Source organism: Canis aureus, chromosome 10, assembly GCF_053574225.1.
Source record: "Canis aureus isolate CA01 chromosome 10, VMU_Caureus_v.1.0, whole genome shotgun sequence".
Taxonomy (NCBI): domain Eukaryota; kingdom Metazoa; phylum Chordata; class Mammalia; order Carnivora; family Canidae; genus Canis; species Canis aureus.
Genome location: NC_135620.1, coordinates 12136690 through 12151640, shown reverse-complemented (window position 1 = coordinate 12151640; position 14951 = coordinate 12136690). Strand labels below are relative to the sequence as shown.

The window sequence follows — 14951 nt, the reverse complement described above, 5'->3', positions numbered from 1 at the left end:
CATAGATCTCCAAATTCATTAAGATTAAAACATGGGAATGAATAGAAAAAAGCAATGTTAATGGTTGGGCTAAGCATCTTACTACAAGAGGAGTGTAGTTATAAGACTCTATAAAAACTCTATTCATAAAACTCTATTCAGGAGGGTGTTGATATAATTGGAAGAAAACAAAACACACAAAACAAAATATCAACAACAAAATCACCACTTCCAGTCCCACAATTTACAAGGAGTTTCTCAGAACAAAGAGAAGATAAATTTCTACTGCCATCCTACCAGCCGCCTAAGAATTTCATTGACTTAACAAGCAATCTTAATTTCTAAGTTTTAGTGGGGAGCTTGGTAGAGATGGGTCTTTAAGAGAGTATCTCAAATAGGTTTATTGGCTTTGCAAAAAGAGGTATTAACAGTAAGCTGCTCTGTGCAAGAAAATGGCAGCAACTGGGGAGTTGAAGGCAGCTGAAAAAGGGGGAATAATGGCTTTAAGAAGGATTGGCTGAGATGGATATGATTTGGATAGGGAAAGGAAAAGAAGGGTAGGATGTGATCGAAGAGAAATCCCTCTTTGTGCAATACCAAACATGACATTTTTTGTTAATACTATCTAATGTATAAAGTGAGTGGTGGTAGTTGATCGAGGCTATGATCTTCCACTCTTTCTTCTTAGTTTCAGTGAAACCTGCTGGATATGGAAAAGTATTGTTTGTGCTTTGGCAAGAGGACAATAGGGGTGGTGTTCACCTGAGGAGAAAAGGTGTGAAGGACATGTGTTTGAATGGGCAAGATGCAGAACCATGAGATAAGTGGAAACAAGGAGAAATAAACGCTCCACAGAGACTCTGGGAAGTAACTGGTTTATCCCACAGTGTGAACGGGGGCAAGAGTGAGGTTATTTAGGGTGAAAGCAGAAATCTAGAGGAATTGGAAACTCTCAAGCAACACAAACTTGGCTTATACAAAAGACAGGCTTTCACATGCAGTCTTCCAGTTATTCCAAATTTTGGTTGGAAAAATAAGAAACAACAAACAGACTGCTTTAGCTTACCAGCTCACAAAACTTCTTTCACTGAAATGCACAGTACTTCATTGTTAAGCTCTTAGCTTTTATTTAACTTCTTGACACTTTGTCTTCTTCCTTCCAACAAATTATACAACTCTATATTTTTCAGTTATTTATAGTTTTTTCCTGATTTCCAGGAAGCTGCAAGTTAAATTCTATGCTTCAGGAATGCAAATCTGGAACATAATAGTCACCTAATATTTGTTGAGTGAGTAAAGGGGAATAGTCAATAGCAAGACATTAAATTGGACAAATCCTAAACTTAAGAATTATGGGTTTGCACAAGAAAAGAATCAATGGCCTAAGAGTTTTGGATAATGGGGAGGGAGACTCTTAGGGAACTTGAAGCTTCTTCCTGGCTGGGATAATGTGCCTCTGGCAGAGACTGAGGGGAATACCTGAGGACATTCTTTAGTAATTCAAAATCTAGGTTTCTTCAACCAGTATTCCCAGCAGGTAATGCTGAGATATTTTCTGCTCTTAAAGATACAGATAGATATAAATCCAAAAGAGCTTTCTCACAAAAAGGGAGGCTGCTTCTTAAATCTTGATTGAAAGCAACCTATTTTCCCCCTTCTTTTGCTTTCTGCTTCGCTCCAGTTATTCTAATTTCCTCAGTAAAATTCCATTATTTTACTCAGGAAAGCATTTAGGTGTCTGGTTTATTTCACACACGGGGGGAAAAACAGATATGTAAAGGAAAATCTATGGGCAATGGCTGTTTCTAATTCAACATGCTTCTTGGCCTCTTTTAAATGGACCTCTGCTTTGGAAGGCCAGCTGAGAGCTTTCATTTTCCTTTATTTTTATTTTATTTTTGTTGGCAAAGGATTTCTGTCTGGGAGAATTAGATGATTTTAATTTCTCAACCACCTGTTGCTCTTTATAACAATGTTAATGCCTATGTATGTCTATGTATGCAGTCATTATCAGGAGAACATTAATATTTTAAATGCATAAATAAAATCTTGGGGCACTAGAAATTCAAATAGATTCACATTTTCATTTTAAAAAGGGTCAGGCTACCTAACTGAATGTTTGCTCTTCATCAATTACCATGTATACCCTCCTGTTGAAAATGATGATTTCTAAGGGAGGTAATTTTGTGACTAAAACACCGTGATCATAAACTGTCACAGGGGAAAACATATCTCACATTTTATGCTGTAATTGAAAAAGTGTTTTCATCTCAAAAGCAGTACTTCATTCCAGAAAAGAGAATGTTGATGGCATTTCTAGAGAAGAAACCTCAACATTAACTGAAGTCACATAGCAAGTACCATTTAACAAACAGAGTAGTTTCCCATGTTTTGTAAGCATAAGGAGCATGTTTTGCTTTTTGAAATACACCTATCTTCTATCCTCATGCTTCCTCAACTAATGCCTACGTCTGTACTTTTAGAAGATAGTAATTACTATGCCAAAAGACACTTCCCCAGTGAAATCTCCAATTACCTCCCAAATCTAGGGTTTCTCCTCTCCTTAGTCTCATATCCTGTTAATTGAGTAGAATTTCCTTATATGAAAAAGAGATTTTTTTTTCACACACCATTACACACTAGAGCCAAAAATTCGTAAATCATAAAATTTCAAAATCTGTACCATTTCTAAAGGCTATAGCACTGGTCATGTATATATTCATGAAGAAAAAAATTGATCTCAATTTCTACCTTAGTGCAGGCACATGTGCACAGGAAATCACCTACACTGGTGTTACATGCAGTATTGACTGTAAGAATTAAAAAAATAAATAACGTGAACATCCAAACACAGAAAAAGAAAAAATTCCATAGGGAGTTACTATGAGATATAAGCAACAGCATGGAAAGACCTCTAAGATGGATGTATTCTTCAGTAGAACAAATTCCAGTGGCAAAACACTATGTAAATTATGATGCCATTAATGCACACCACACACATGACCATATGCATATACCCCAATACTACATTTTTCTATTGGTATTTGTATCTGTGCCAAAGATTCCCTTTGGAGAAGGGGTAGGTTCAGCAAATGGTGGCAACGGGGTAAATTTTATAATTTATATAATTAAATAAGTAAATTACCTTAATTTATAATAAATATAAATTAAATAAAAATAAATATAAATTAAACATATACTCTTAAAGTGAAAACGTGAATTTTAGGTAACATATTAGGCTATGCCGTCCTCTTTTCATACCCACACTCCTGTGCCCCAAGTTCTAAGTACTCTAAGCCCAAGTGTTAAGAGCATTTCTTTGGATTATGGTCAAATACTGCACATTCCCTTCTTAGTAACCTTCCAAAGTGCATTAACTGTCATTAATGCACTAAGTGCTATTCATGTTTGGTCTCATTTTCATGTTTCATTAAAAAGTTTACCCTATATTAGCATGCAATATTGAAACAGAAATTATTTAAAAAATATATCAGGGTAGCATATTGTGGGTTCAATCTACACATCAGATAATAAAGCATAAACACTTTTGGAAGATTTTGACACTTCCCAGAGAAACTGAAAGAAGCTTACAGAGCACATGCTCCCACCCTGTAGGCAGCTCATTTGGTCATAGTGGTTGGTTAAATTAGTCATTTACAAATCGGCGTTATTTTATGATTAAAAAGACTGGAATGTCCTGAAAAGTATAGACTAACTTCTTTCCGATGAATCACACTGAATGCCATAATGTATGCTATTTTTCATCTCTAAGTCTCAAATGAATTTTCAACTATGTTTAGCATTATTGTATGCATTTACAACTGGCATAGGACCAGGAAAGTCTCTGTGTGTGTTAAGGCAAGTGCATATCCCTGAGGGGAACTACATTTTCTACAGGAACCCATACATACACTTGCTTACGTTTACTTTTTAATTTATGTGTATACTGAGTTCCTCTATCTTAGCCTCTGGAAAATCTAGATCCTGTCACTATACCCAAAGAACAATTTTCTCTTTAGCTATGCCCAAACTAAAAAAGGGAAGGGATGCTTACATAAAGCCAGAATAAAATGTATTCCCAAACTTAAGTACCCGTTCACTTAAAAGATCTTAGGCAATTCCAATACTTTTCTTCCACAAAACAATTTGTAAAATTCCCTACTAAAGTATGCACTAGTAAGTTATTGATAAATTCCATTTAACAACACTTTAGAATGTCTGAACAATGAAGTATGAAAGCCCAGAGAGCCAAAATGTCCTGTGAAAGTCCCCTATATCATCTATAAAATGCACTGTTGTTTCTGGATCAGAATCACAAAGTGATGAGATGTTCACAGCAAGAGACATACAGAGGTTTTTCATATCATTGTCAATCTTGGGTGTATGTTCATTAAAAAAGGATAGATCGTAGTGTAATAGAATCCAAAGAAAACTAAGCACTACCATGGTATGATTCTACTTGTTATTTTCCTCTTGAAAATAAAAGCTGAAAATTTAGTTCCCTCAGTCTTGCATATAATTTAGTGTTTAAAATATCCAATACTTAATCCAGGACATGATGAACTGGTGCTACATTTTTAAAGTCCCAACGACAGAATTAGATAGTTGTGTATACCACCATTCATTCCCCCAGCCTCTTCAGGGTCAGAACACCAAGTATATTCAAAGTGGCAATGTACCCACCCAGCCAAAGACCACATTCCCTAGTTCTAATGCTGCTGTGGCCAATTGAACAATGACAAATAAACTTAAATGTTGAGGGAACATTTTTTAGTAAGTTTTCTTACAAAAGAGGAGGTAAACTCTCTCTTCATTGTGCTGCCTGGAATATGAATGCCATGTCTGGAGCTCTAGCAACTATTCTGCACCATCAGGACAAAGGTCATCTTCCAAGGATATCAGCAGAAAACAAAGACTGGATCCCTGGTAATTTTAAGGAGTTGCTATGTCAGGTCTGAACAGCTTCTTATTTTGGTTTTCTGCTACATATAGGCAAACTTACTTTTACAGAAATTGGTTTCAACATATTTTTAAATGTTTGTTGTTAGTCCACTATAGACGCTCAAGCCTTTATGAATTTAAAGATAGCTAGTAAATGCATTTTTTGCATCTTCATTAAGAAGTAAACCATCTATAAGTTAAAAATGCTCCCAATGACATTCTTAATTTTCTCTTTATACTTCTGCTCTTTTCAACGTCTTTTTAACCCTCTACCCTTCTTTTTTTAAGATGTTTTTTTAAATTTTTATTTATTTATGATAGTCACACAGAGAGATAGAGAGAGACAGAGAGAGGCAGAGATACAGGCAGAGAGAGAGAAGCAGGCTCCATGCACTGGGAGCCCGACGTGGGATCCGATCCCGGGTCTCCAGGATCGCGCCCTGGGCCAAAGGCAGGTGCTAAACCGCTGCACCACCCAGGGATCCCAAGATTTTATTTATTTATTCGAGAGACAGAGAGAGAGAGAGAGAGGTTGAGACATAGGCAGAGGGAGAAGCGGACTCCCTGTATGGAGTCTGATGCAGGACTCGATCCCAGGACCCCAAGACCACAACCTAAGCCAAGGGCAGATGGCTCAACCACTAAGCCACCCAGGTGTCCCAACCCTCTCCCCTTTTTCTTGAGGTTTTCATTCAATCAGATATAGTGCCAATATACCTGTTTTCTCTGCGCTATTTTCTTTACTCTCTTTACTCCAATATAATTAGCCTTGTTTTCAGGTCTTCTGACATCCTATTTTCTTTCCCCTCTGCATGCTTTGCACATGACATAGTAGTCACCTATGCTTCAGCTTCAGATCTCAGCTCAAAATTTACTTTCCCCAATGAGTTACATCTAGTGGATGTATGGTCTCAGCCCAATCTGTACCTTTCTTCGCAGAAATTAGCACAAAGTCACAATTTTTTGTTGTTGTTACTAGTGAAATCACATGTTTAATATATTTCTCTCTCCAGTCTTCTAGATTTTAAACTGCATCAAAATAGGACCTGTTTCTTCCTGGTGCCCAGCACAATTCATGTTGCAGGGCAATAAACGGGCAGGCAATAAATAAAGACAATCATCTTATCCATGTAGATACACCTGGTAATTATGTGAATTGGGGACAACTAGAACAGTTGGAGCTGCATATAAATCAACAAAGCAACACTTAAAAAGCAAAGTCAGGAAAGTGGAGATTACCTACAATGGCTTTCTAAAGTCTAAAAATCTGTAAGCATGAATTCTCAATGGGGACTGAAGATTGTTTAATAGATTTTGTGAAATAATAGTGAATTGTGAAAACAGCAAAGGATAAGTTTAAAATTTGAAGAGAACAAAAGAAGAGAAAGTGATAGATAAGTGAAATAATGAAGATAAATGTAATTAAAGTTGAAGAGAATAAACTTAATTCAAAGAAAATTAGACATTTTTTTTTTCCTGATCTGTACATCTCCACCCTTCAACTGCCCAGCCTCAGTCTAATTCACTCTGTAAACTACCAGTGGAGCTATCTTGCCCCCAAAGAAAGTTTGATAATGTCACAACTTTTGAAAATCCTTTACGGGCTCACCACAGACTTCAGCAGATAAAGCACTGCTTACAGTTGAGTATACTCAAAAAATAAAGACCTATAATTGTTTTTATCATTTATTCTTGATGGATTTTACTCTTAAGAAGTTTGGGGAAAGTTGATTTTCCTATTTATGGTTTAAAATAATTCACGGCTTGAGGCAATCAGCATGAATTTTAAAAGAATTTGAATGAGACCAGGCATCCATACTTCAATGCCCAATATCTCACAGGAACTGGCAGTTTGATTCCCAGCTGGATTATTTTCATGTACAACATCTTAATTTTCAGGGGCTGAAATCATGCGTGACAAACTAATTTTCTTGATTATGTTACAGGATACTTTGAGGACTACCAAGAGAGACTGCAGACAGTAAATCAATTTAAGTGTGCAGAACAAAATAGAAGCTGGTTTCGGATCATAGTTTGGACATAAAACTAATGACCTATTCTTTTAATTATCAAAAATAATTTATTTTAGGTTGTTGGGAGTTCCAGTTCGAGATGGTAACAGAGGAGGATCCCAGGCTCACCCCTTCTCACAGACATACTGAATCTGAAGCCACCTATGGAACAACTTTCTCTGACAAAACCTAAGAATTAGGCAAGTCTTCCTTACCAGGCTAAGGAGAGAAGCCTACATCCAAGTAGAGAAAAGAGACTGCGACCCAACCTCCATAAACCCCAACCCCGTGCACGGTGATCCAGTCAGAAGGGAACCGAGTATGGTTGCCTAGTCAGTTATTTGTATATGCAGTGATGAAAATTCCGAGCAGACCTCTGGGGGGCCTTATTGAAAATTCCTTAGGCATGATAGTGGTCTTTTTAAAAAATCAGTCTAATTTTCATCTTCTTCTGGAGCAGATGTCTAGAAAAAGAACTTAGGGAAAATCCTTACTGATATAGTACCCAAACTTTCTGGTTTCCAGCAATGTCTACATATATTAAAAGTAACTCTGGATAGTTAGTATAACTAGAATATTAACATAACCCTTGACAAGAAAGTCATGATGAAAAATCATTTCTTCTTCGGAGCTTAGGAAATAGCACAATTTTTTACCATATTAATATTTTAAAATTCAGTCTTTCATTTGTTTTGAGTTAATATGACAAAAGCTTTCCAATTAACCACAGGAAACTTATTTTCCAGGCAATGAAAATCGAATTGAATAAGCAACTACAAATAATACAAACAACACATTTATTTAGAAAAATAAACTGAAAATGCTGTTTAGTACATTTTCCCATGAAGCATAAATAGATAAATGGCTATAAAAAACTGTTATATGTCAAATACAAATTACAAATGATTTATTTAATTAAGAGAACAAATAAATGTTCAACACAAATGTGTGGTGTACAGTTCACTGTATCTGACTTCTTGGCTGTTAATGATATAAAATGATCTTCACTAAAACAAACTTTGGATCCTTTCTTCATTCATTTGACCACACTTAAGTTCTTTCCTTATTATTCCATAGCTATTTTTAAATCTGAGAGGTCTATATTTTAGAAGATACAGAAGAAAGAGAAAGCAATGTCTGAGAATTCTTAAATGTTTCCTTCCTCGACTCTTGCATGTAACTGCTTGTGGCCTCAAAACTCATGGGACCATCTGTGCAAATAACAACACACATCATTACCCTGAATGGAAGTGACAGTGCAAATATTAGAAGTGCATTGAAAAGTAATCAGGAAGAACTGGCCTCCCCCTCTCCCCTTAACCAATATGGGGTGAAGGAGTGAATGCACAAAATTTTCTAGCAATCAACAACAATGCTATTACTCCATTATGGCTTTGAGGGTGTGCACAGGACAGCAAACATCCTCCCTGCAAACAGCAACATTGTGTCCTAACGCTGTTCATTCCTGCCATTCCCTTCTGTTCAGTTTTCTTTTTGTCTACATATTTTGAAAGGCTGAATAAATCTGGCTAGAAATAAGTCCTATCTCTATATATTCACCTTCCCATGTGATAAATCAATTTTCTAGCTTAATTGCTGAATATAAATTTTCTTGGGATCATATCTGGGAATATCGTTTCCAAGGTGAAATAAAATGGATTTTGTTTGTTTTTGTTGTTGTTGTTGATATTGTTGGCTTGCTCGTTTAGTCTTTTTCTTTCATTTATTTTTAAAATCTTCTTAGTAATTTCAGAGTGAAGAGATTTAAGGCTGTGGCTTTTTTTTTTTTTTTTTTTTTTTGGCCCCCAGGGCTCTGCTCATGGCTGTCAAACTAGAGGCAGATGATTTTATGCAGACCATATCAGTGATCTTTTGTGCTCCAAAGTTGAAGGATTTGCTGCTCTATGATGGACAAGTTCCTGGTTACTTCAAAATTAGATCAGGCCTCAAGAAGTCATAATGATGATCTGAAGTGAGAAAAATGAGCCGACATGCCTCCAAATAAAGACATTCCTTCCAACCTGAAGGACCTGTCAATGGAAGAAAAGCAAAAAACAAAAGATTGGTTGAAGTAGTAAACAAAGTTTAACAAAAACAAATTACTAATGAGGCAATCATCTGTTAATAGTATGCATTATTTAAAATTATTTCATCATCAAGGAATTTAAGTGCCCAAATTCTTCTCTTATCTCTGGTGGTTTTTAAACAACAGGTAAATTTGTCCACTTATAAATGTACTAAGTTCTCAAGATATTTAGTAAATTTTCAGACTATAAACTTTTTATATATACCACCCTTAAAAAATATTTTATCAAGAAATCACTTTAAGGTAATCTTTTATGCAATCTGTATAATCTAAATGTATTAACAAATTGTCAAAATGATATCCTTTTCCTTGATGTAACAGAGCTGCCAAAGAACTAGTCTTTTTTTACTTCATGAATTCTATACTTTCAAACTAGCACTAAAAAATAATTTAAATCCATATTTGTAATTAACAAATATATTGTTTTGATTTTTTTTTAATTTTTATTTATTTGTGATAGTCACAGAGAGAGAGAGAGAATGAGGCAGAGACACAGGCAGAGGGAGAAGCAGGCTCCATGCACCGGGAGCCCGACGTGGGATTCGATCCCAGGTCTCCAGGATCGTGCCCTGGGCCAAAGGCAGGCGCCAAACCGCTGCGCCACCCAGGGATCCCAAATATATTGTTTTGAAAACAAAAAGAAAGAAATGTAACTAACTCTCATGCTGCCCACTCACTATCAAAGACGCTTAGCATCACTTAATGTGAGCATGTCTATGGTCTTTTCTTTAAGTTACCATGTCATAGAGAATATTTATGCAATGACTTACTATTAATAGGTCTAGAAATTATTAAAATAAACCTGGTACCATAATCAGGATTAACAAATTGTTTAAAAAGTCAGAAACGGAGAGTAATGGCTCTATGTATATTTTTAATCTCTTAAAGCATATCTGAGAACCCCTTGTCTTAATCCTTTCATTGGGGGATAGGTGAACCCCAAATGCATGATGCTTTCTCCAATACAGAACCACAAACATACATAGACAAGAGAATAAATCATTTAGTCCTTTGGTGACAAACTCAGTCATTACCATTCTATTAGGTTAATTGTAATTATTTTTCATTGTATTATTCTCAACTACCAAAACAAAGTCCTAGTACTAAATAACTTAGGCTCCCTGCCTGGAGCCTGCTTCTCCCTCTGCCTGTGTCTCTGCCTCTCTCTGTGTGTGTCTATCATAAATAAATAAATAAATAAATCTTTAAAAAACAAGCAAAAATGTATATTCCCTACCCACTGTTTACTAGGCATTGCTCTAGGAACCACGGACACAAAAATGTAATCTGCTCGCCAAGGATATGAGTATCAAGAAGGTATCAAGAAGGTAAGGAGACACAGAAATATTCATGGTATAAGCAGACTTTTGCCATTACATATGAAATAAAGAATGAGCATAGTAGTAGAACCCTACAAAGATGGCATTTGAAGTGAGACATGAGGAATAGGTTGGAGTTTGCAAAAGTAATACGTTGCTATTAGTTATGAAATAAGGATATTTCAGAGGGAAACATATGGGCAACGGTGGGGGAGTGCCTTCGATATTGTGTAGCTAAAACTGAAAGGAGAAAATATAGTTGCTTCTGGAGAGGCTGGCAGGGACCAAGGTGTCCTTTTATACTCTGTAAAAAAAGTTTTAGATTTTTATCCCAAACGTAATGGGAACTATTGAAGAATTTCCATAAAGAGAGTGGCCGCAGGAAAAGTGTAGAGTATTGGAGGAAGGAGGGGAGGGCCTACGTACCGCAGACATTCACAGCGAAGGAATGACAAACCCATCAGCTAAAAGCAATAACTCACAATTTCAGTTGCAGACACTTCCTTAGTGGCATATTGAAGAGAGCCAAAATAACCCATTCTCAATTAAATTAAGGGAAACTTTCATTCAATTTTCATCTATTTAAGATAAGAGCAACCGTTATTTGTGAAGCTTTTCCTGTTCCACCACATTGTGGAGGTATCTCATAGAAGCAGACATTTGCCTTTCAGTCCTCAGTGACCATACATTAAAAGCAGAGACTAAAATCTTTCCGCCAGCAGACGTGTATACCCGCTGATTGAATTCTAAGATTGGGTATTAGCGGAATACATTGAAGTCATACTGAGCTTTGAAGATTTGTTCCAGTTTTCCCGGCCTCTCCCAGTGTGGCATCAGATATCACATTCAATCGCTTAACCTCAGTCTCAAATGTTGTTTCCTACAAAAGAAAAGCCCCAAATAACTTTGCATGTATAATTTGCAAATTTAAAAATTTCATGAACTTCTATTATTATAGGTTTTAAAGTAGAAAACAAACAGTTTTAAATCTCTGCATTCTTTTCCTTGGATGCTTGCTTCAAATACAGAGACATGTCATATAGTGTCACAACTGTACAATTTAAATACATTTACTCAGTGTTGAGACAATGAAACATAATCACACACACCAAGATCTTGTAGAGCTAACAATGACTTGAAGCACTTGTGGAAATGCTTTATGACCCATTCTTCAGATCAGTGGGTTAATTGCTTATTTCTGCTCAAAAAGGCTTTGCTTAAAACTAATTAAAATTTTCTTCACTTTTTGGATGGAATAGGTCAATGTTTTCAAGCACTTCATCATTTTTTTTATTCCTATAACTTTTTCCAGACCCAAACATGATATATAAAATATGAGTGATACTAGATAATTTTTAGGCTTTGAGTTATTAAATGTCAAATTAATTATTTTATAGAAGTAGCACCTTAAGTGACAGAGCATTTCAATGCAATAAGGACAGCATGATTTTAAAATGTCGAAAACACCATGCAAAGCTAAGGAAAAGCTAAAAATATTACAAAAAGCTTGTCCAAACAGAAGAGTCTCATAATTCTATATTTATTTGGACCTTGATGTAATTTTTATAATTCTCTTCTTTATAATCTATATTTATTAAATATAAATACAAAAATGTGTATACATTGCATATTGTTATGAAATGTGTATTTTATAAAACAAATACGTATATCTAAGTATATATTATTTTAAAATATACATAATTGAAAATATTTTTAACTATAGGACAATGTGTCATGTGTATACTGCATTTTAAGAGGTAAAAATGATGAAAATCATTTTCAAGAAAATCTGTCTGATTTCCCATTAAACTAATAGCAGCAAGATGTGTTCGTTTAACTTAGTTAAATGAAAATGTATGCCATACCTACTATAAGTCAGGCATTATGCCAAGCACGGAAATGTAAGGATAAACAATTAGATTTCTATTATATCTAAACATGTAGCTAATATTTCATACTTTATTTAATTGTTATATTAAGCCATGAGGTCAAATTTCCTACAATTTACCAGATGAGAAAATTCTGACTCTGGCAAGATTAAGTCAAGGTCAACCTTACCACCTGCAAACCAAAATCACTATCCCCCAAACCATTCCTTTGACGCTGTAACCACGGAGATGACTATTTGTGACAGATAGTATGGCTCACATAGACTAAAATATTTACTACCTGGCCATTTACAGAAAATTTTGTCACTCCTGGTTGAATCTACCTATCTAATTTGTTATAAAATTACTTACCAATCTAATCTTTTATTTTTCCAAGTGGATCACCAATCATTTTGACAGGGTATATTAAATTACCTCTATTTTGCTATACTTTAATATGCTATTCTTACCATATAGAAATTCACATACCCACATGATTGTATGTGGTATATTTCTGGAACCTGGAAACTCACTTCATCTCATTTTAGGTTCAAGTCTTTTATTTTAGCAAAATTTAAAATTCTGTGGAACAACACTGCATTTGTAGAATAATCGGGACAGAACTGGTATCTGAACAATATTAAGGAATCATATCACAAATATGAGAGACTGTCACATTTATATAGACCTTCATTTTATTTTTTTAATGATTTATTTATTTGAGGGAGAGAGAGACAGAAGGAGGAGGGAGGGACAGAGGGAAAGAATCTTCAGACTTACTGATGAGTGTGGAGCCCAACTAGGGACTCAAGATTATGATCTAAGCAGAAAGCAAGAGTCAGATGCTTAAGCAACTGAACCACCAGGTACCCCTGGACCTTCATTTTAGAGCTCTCAAAAGTTTTATTATTTTCTTCATAGATATCTTTCACATTGTTAGAATTATTCTAATAGCTTTTATTGCTATTTGGATGAAATAGTTTTTAAAATTATATTTTGTATGTCTTTATCACTGATACACAGGTATATATTGAATTTTAAAATATTCTTTTTATTTATTTATTTTTTTTTAATTTTTATTTATTTATGATAGTCATCAGAGAGAGAGAGAGAGGCAGAGACACACACAGGCAGAGGGAGAAGCAGGCTCCATGCACCGGGAGCCCGACGTGGGATTCGATCCCGAGTCTCCAGGATCGTGCCCCGGGCCAAAGGCAAGCGCCAAACCGCTGCGCCACCCAGGGATCCCGAATTTTAAAATATTCTTAAGTTTATGTTCTTGTCTAATAGGTTTTTAACTATTGTTTTGGATTACCTAGATTGGTAATCATATTGTCCATAAATATTGATGCTATCATCTTTCTTTTTCAAAATTTACACATTGTCGGGGATCACTGGGTGGCTCAGTGGTTTAGCGCCTGCCTTCGGCCCAGGGCGTGATCCTAGAGTCCCAGGATCGAGTCCCACATCGGGCTCCCAGCATGGAGCCTGCTTCTGCCTCTGCTTGTGTCTCTGCTTCTCTCTCTCTCTCTCTCTCTCTCTCTCTGTATCTCTCATGAATAAATAAATAAAATCTTAAAAAAAAATAGACATTGTGTGGTCTTTACCTTTGTCTTACTTCATTGTTTAGTCTCTCCAGTACAATGTTGAACAGTGCCAGTGATTTAAGAATGATGGATGGTTCATAAAATCATTTCAGTATGATATCTTATTTGAGTGGAAAAGTTTTGGCTATTTTTCATTTTCTTCTTTTGGTATTGGTTGTTTAAATTCTTCTTAAAGCAAATTAGGTTATTTACATTTTTTAAACATAAATTTAATGGTTTTATCCATACTTAAACATAGAAGTCTCTTAAATGTTCTTCTTTCTGATTCCTAAAGTCACTCCCTTGTTTCTTTTCTATTTTTTGTTTCTTCTTAATGTTTGAGTACTATAGGCTGAATATGTGCCCCCACAATTCATGGGTTGAAACCTAATCCTTGATGTGATAGTGGCTGGAGGTGGGGGATTTGGACAGGTGAGTAAATCATGAGAGTAGAACCTCATGAATGGGATTAGTGCCCTTATAAAACGGAGTCCACAGATCTCCTTCTCCCTTTCTGCTATTAAAGAATACAAGTAGAAGAAGGCAATCTAGAAGCCAGAAGTGGGCTTCCACCAGACATTGAATCTGCCAGTGTCTTGATCTTGCACTTTCTAGGCTCCAAAACTGTGAGAAATAAATGTTGCTTAAGCCACCCAATCTATAGTATTTTTGTTATAGTGGCTCTACAGACTCAGACATATGGGGGAAATCTATTTTGACATTCTTTTCCAAATAAAATAATTTTAAAAGTCAAGTTTTCATTTTTTTCCATGGATTTGATCATTTTTATATAGTAATTTGATTTTTATCTTTTTAGTTTTCCTTGTCTACTTTAAGATCTTGATATTCTTTTTTCATTTTTTAAAGCTGAACATATAGTTGTCATTTTGAAATTTTTTGCATTTTTTTGTGTTTATTTGAAGAAAGCCTGTTTGGTAATCCACATTCCCAAATATTTATGTTTCCTAATGTGAATAAAGGGATAGCAAAACATTTTCTCCTTCTTTGAAAAGAAAAATGACATTGAGTTAACTTTCTAGCTCTGTTTCCATAGAAACCTGATACTGGTAGAATGTCAGCCGCATTACTAGGCAACATTGCTTATAATAAAAATAAATCCTGATTTGTAAACTGCATCTGGTCTGGGGGTACTGAATGAC

At 35.4% G+C, this 14951-nt stretch overlaps 2 protein-coding genes across 3 annotated transcripts in view; one reads left to right on the top strand and one right to left on the bottom strand.

The window, feature by feature from the left end:
- The window catches only part of LOC144321971 (uncharacterized), a 444052-nt gene that overhangs the window by 231100 nt on the left and 198001 nt on the right, over positions 1 to 14951 (top strand). The gene's annotated exons all lie outside the window — the stretch shown is intronic.
- Positions 7711 to 14951, bottom strand: part of PRR16 (proline rich 16) — a 537790-nt gene continuing 530549 nt past the window's right edge. For both annotated transcript variants that reach the window (XR_013387515.1, XM_077911357.1), the window contains exon 3: positions 7711 to 8962. The gene's annotated coding sequence lies outside the window, so the exon portion shown is untranslated. The remainder of the gene's footprint in view (positions 8963 to 14951) is intronic.